A 5,845-nucleotide genomic window follows, 5' to 3' on the forward strand; every position below is an offset into this window, starting at 1 on the left:
CAACATCTGAGGACCGAGCTGGACAACGTCCATCAAGAAGCAAAGGCCCTGAAGTCAGAGCTGAACAACCTGGTCTCAGAAAACCTCCATCTGTCCATCGGTCTCCAGTCGGAGAGAGACTCCAGGCAGCATCTGCAGGAGCACAGCGCCATCCTCGCCGACAAGGTCTACAAGCAGAGCAAGGCTTACGTCGCGAAGGAGAGGGAGCAGGACGCCGTCCTGCAGAACCTGCGGCGCCTGGCCTCCAGCCACCTCCAGCTGGTCCTGGAGCTCGATGATGAGAAGACGGCCTGCAGGCAGGCTCTGCAGAGGACAACCAAGACCAAGAAGAAGAAGACGACAAAGGGCGAGTACCTCACACTTTTAGAGGCTCTGCAGCTGGAGCCTGTGCACAGGACGTCGATGCGCGTCAGAATCTTTGATTTTCTGAAGCGCAGGAAGAAAAAGAAGAACAAGGAGTAGAAGTCCATAACGTCTTCATGTGGTTTTAAACTTTTTCTTTTTTTAAAAACTGCTCCATGAGTCCTTTGAGTTTTTATTTGAACTGAATTGAAGTGAAGTAATGTGGCCTTTCTGTGTGGAGTTTGCATGTTTTCTCTGGGTTCTCCGGGTTCCTCCTACAATCCAAAAACATGCAGATTTGGGGATTACATAAACTGGACTCTCTAAATCAGGGGTGTCAAAGTCAAATGACCAGGAGGCCAATGAACATCTAGTGTGGTCAATAGGGGGCGGCCTAGAGAACAAAAACTGGGGGAAAATAGCAACTTTCAACAACATTTCGATGCTTGTTTACGTATATGGTGCAAATCGCCAAAATTCAAAAAGGCCGACTTCCTGTTGAGTTGAGGCCATGGTCTTCCCGCCAAGTTTCAGGAAATTCGGTAGAACTCAATTTATGGCAAAATTCGCCAAGTGTTGCCATGGTCACGCCGTTTTGTGTGAAGGACTCGCCATAAAGACGTAGATTCCCAACGTAGATTTGTAGAAACGAAGATAGATTTGTAGGAACATACGTACATGGATTCACAAATTGCCAAATTGAATGTGAGCGTGAATGACTGGATGTGACTCCGCCTCTCGCCTCATGTCAGCTGAGCTTGACACAGCTCCCCCCTCTTCTGTGACCCTCCTATGGAGGATCAAGCGTTTGAAGATGGATGAATGAATTAATGTCAACTTTACTGCTGCTGCACATTTGTAAAAAAAAAAAAGAAGAAGCATGGATTTGAATGTGCAGCTCGAGACCTCAGCTCTATTTGAGCTGGTACATGCTGTGCTTTTATTTTCCCTCGTGCTGCGTTCAACAACGTGGGAAAAAAATATGACAAAGGAATTTCAAACTGAGCATTGTCACCTCCGGTGATGAGTTTGCAGTTGTATAAAATAATATTCCTATGGATTGGATATTATATATTAATATATTAATTCCTGACACGAGCAGATTTAATCATAATTTAGTGCCTTAATATAATGTATTGAAAAACATGTCATAAATGACCGCTGACATAAATGACCTGGAAATGCTGCTCTCGCTTCATCATACAGTCGTAGTGATTTATTTTGAAATGCCACCTCATGATATATAATGAGCTAATTTTAAGATTCTAGGTTTTTAGAATGTTCTGGAATGTTTTTTTATTTTATTTTATTTTTTAAAATATAAGTGGGGACAATATGTGGGGAAAAAATGTTTTCGTAAAATTAATACTTTAAATCTTATGTTTACAGTTTTCACAATAACACAGATAGTTAAGGAAGAAAGGAGGAAAAATGTCTTTGTTTTGTTAAGTCTGTGAAAAACCGACAGCACCTGAACGCCGCTCTGCGCTCTGATTGGACGGGGCGAGGCGATGGGCGGGGCCTTGTTCACAGTGCGCAGACAATAGAGAGCGTTCTCCCGGAGAAGCTGCTGCTCAGTGGCCGACACAGAGTGAGGGACCAGCGGCGGAGAGCACGGTGCAGCCCCGGTGTCTGCGGAGGTTCAATATCAACAACAACAATAGCAACAATATCGTCATCGACAACAACATCGACAACAACTTCGACAACAACAACAATATCGTCAACAGCTGAAGAATCTGCGTGGTTTTCCCGCACGAGCGGAAGAGTCAGGTGTTTCGTGGATGGATTGACGTTTTATTGTGAAAGGTAAGATTCTCATCATCCGCATCATTTATAAACAAAACAAAACAAAGAAAATCAGCGGATTATTATTAAACATGTTCACGTTGATGATTTAAATGTTAAATTTACACCAGATTCCACTGTTTACACCTGCACGCGCTTTATTTACGCGCGTGCTGTGGATTAAATCAGCTGTCAATCATGAAAATGAACATTGTCAATAAATGATGAACCAAAGTTGTGAGAAAAACACTGAGCGGAACAATGAAGCTGCTGTGAGAGGCTATTGTGTCCCAGCTGCACGTGTGTGTGTGTGTGTTTGTGTGTGTGTGTGTGTGTGTGAGATCTGATTTTTTTATTATTGTCAATCTGTAAATGTATTGATCATACACACATGTACGTGCAAACACACACACACAAACACACACACATATATATGATTATATGTGTGTGTATACACATATATGTATACTATATACACACAGGTGTTTGTTCACCTGTTAAACATAATAATAATAATAATAATAATAATAATAATAATAATATTAGTAGTAGTATAATATTTGTAACTGAACACATTTTGCATTTCTTATTTAAAAACCTTAAAAATATCGTGGGTCCCGAGCCGGACGTTGAGAACCCTGGTGTTGACGAGCTGTTTCCTGCTCGTTCATTGGCTGCTGCTGTTTTTTAAACGTCTTAAAAGTGAGGCGACAGACGACTTAACGCACAATCGACAGTCAGACCATGACTCAGCACTTTTGTCATGTCTCTACAGTCGCTCAGGTGTTTTTTTTGCTGAGTCACCAAGGTGCACGATGTGTCTCCGTCACCATGGAGACATTTATTTATTTATTTATTTATTTATTTATTAATTATTTAAATACATGATTATGTGATTTTAAAAATGCGTCCATAATAATCCTGAGTGAGACACGAGAGACACAATCTGACCTCCAAACTCTGGTGGAATTATTCTGCCATTGATTTACTGACGATGTCTGAGAGCAGCAGAAGCATCATCATCATCATCAGCAGCAGCAGCATCAGCAGCAGCAGCAGCATCAGCAGCAGCAGCATCAGCAGCAGCAGCATCAGCAGCAGCAGCAGCAGCAGCATCATCAGACGTCTGCTTCAAAATAAAAGTTCACACAGTCAGAGTGAAGATGTTCATGTTTTCATCATCGAGTTCTTGTTTGGTTCAGAAGACGTTGTTTCCCAAATGTCCAAAATGTCTGTCCATTTTTGCCCGATGGACAACAGACAAACGGTGGAGGACATTTTGTCTCACTCACTCGTCCTCACTCGTCCACACGTCCTCAGCTCCTGTTTGTCTTAACCAGCACCAGAATGTGAACAACTGGAGTGCAGAGACACCAGGGGGCGGAGTCTCCAGTCTTGTCCTTCGAAAAAAATGTGTCAAATTTTGGATGACATAGTATAGTATTACGTGTTTGTCAAATTTTGGACCAAAACATTTTTTCCCAAAACAAATAGTCAAACTTTGAACGACACAGTATATAGACCAACATTTTTTTTGAAAAAAATGTGTCAAATTTTGGATGACATAGTATAGTATTACGTTTTTGTCAAATTTTGAACCAAAACATTTTTTCGAAAAAAATGTGTCAAATTTTGGACGACATAGTATAGATTGACGTTTTAGTCAAATTTTGGACCAAGAAAATCTCCCAAAAAATTGTCAAATTTTGAACAACATAGTTTAGTATGACGTTTTTGTCAAATGTTGGACCCAATTTTTTTTTGAAAAAAATTGTCACATTTTGGACGACAGTATTGTATGAGATTTTTGCCAAATTTTGGACCAATTTTTTTTTGAAAACAATTTGTAAAATTTTGGATGACATAGAATAGTATGACGTTTTGTCAGGACCTGGAGGCTCCTCTGGGGAGCAGGAGCTCAGGCAGCTGCAGGGACATAAGTCTCTCCTAATGAGCCATGACTTCTTTCATCCCCAGACTCTTTGATATGATGGTAGCGTGAGAGCACGTCTGAACATACTGTACCGCATAAACTCAGGATGACAACAATGTGGATCAATATAAAGTGTGTGTGTGTATAGTTAAAAAGAAATGTCAATGTGTATGTGACTTTTTGGACAATATACTAAAAATATTTTGTCAAAATTGGACGACATACTAATGTATGACTTTTTTCACATTTTGGACTTTTTTCTTTTTTTCAAATTTTGGACAACAGTACAGTATGACTTTTTGTCAAGTTTTGAACCAAAAAAATGTTTTTCGAAGAAATTGTCAGATTTTAGACAACATAGTATAGTATGTCGTTTTTGTCAAATTTTGGACTAAATTTTTTTTTCCAAAAATTGTCACATTTTGGACAACATAGTATAGTAAGACATACTGCATAGTATAGTATGACGTTTTTGTCAAGTTTTGGACCAAAATTTTTTTTTTCAAAAATATTGTCAGATTTTGGACGACATAGTATATAGTATGTCGTTTTTGTCAAATTTTTGACCAAATTTTTTTTTCAAAAAATGGTCACATTTTGGAAGACATAGTATAGTATGACGTACTACAGAGTATAGTATGACGTTTTTGTCGAGTTTTGGACCAAAAACTTTTTTTTTTCAAAAAAATTGTCAGATTTTGGACGAAATAGTGTAGTATGACATTGAGGTCGATGACATACTATAGTATGACGTTTTGTCACATTTTGGGCTAAAAATAAATGTAAACATTTTTTTCCCCCATTTTGGACGACATAGTATAGTATGATGTTTTTGTGAAATTTTGGACCAACATTTTTTATTCAAAAAAATGGTCAGATTTTGGACAAAATAGTGTAGTATGACATTGAGGTCGATGACAGTATGGTATGACGTTTTGGTCACATTTTGGGCAAAAAAATAAAATTCAAAAAAATTATCAGATTTTGGACGACATAGTATAGAATGATGTTTTTGTCAAATTTTGGACCAAAATTTTTTTTTCAAAAAAATTGTCAGATTTTTGACGAAATAGTGTAGTATGGCATTGAGGTCGACGACATAGTATAGTATGACGTTTTGGTCACATTTTGGGCTAAAAAAAAAAAATTCTAAAAATTTTTCGATTTTGGACAATATAGTATAGTATGTCGTTTTTGTCAAATTTTGGACCAAACTTGTTTTTTTCAAAAAAATGGTCAGATTTTGGATGAAATAGTGTGGTATGACATTGAGGTCGACGACATAGTATAGTATGACGTTTTGTCACATTTTGGGCTAAAAATAAAATTCTAAACAATGTCCGATTTTGGACGACATAGTATAGTATGTCGTTTTTGTCAAATTTTGGACCAAACTTGTTTTTTTCAAAAAAATGGTCAGATTTTGGATGAAATAGTGTGGTATGACATTGAGGTCGACGACATAGTATAGTATGACGTTTTGTCACATTTTGGGCTAAAAATAAAATTCTAAACAATGTCCGATTTTGGACGACATAGTATAGTATGTCGTTTTTGTCAAATTTTGGACCAAACTTGTTTTTTTCAAAAAAAATGGTCAGATTTTGGATGAAATAGTGTAGTATGACATTGAGGTCTACGACATGGTATAGTATGACGTTTTGTCACATTTTGGGCTGAAAAAAAATGTCATACTTTAGTTCATTAAATGTTTCACTGCAGTACCAATCCCCATTGGTGTAGTGGAGAAGATGCTGGCCTCCCAACCCCTGTATTGTAGGT

The sequence above is a fragment of the Microchirus variegatus genome (genome assembly GCF_963457635.1).
Source record: "Microchirus variegatus genome assembly, chromosome: 10".
Classification (NCBI taxonomy): Eukaryota; Metazoa; Chordata; class Actinopteri; order Pleuronectiformes; family Soleidae; genus Microchirus; species Microchirus variegatus.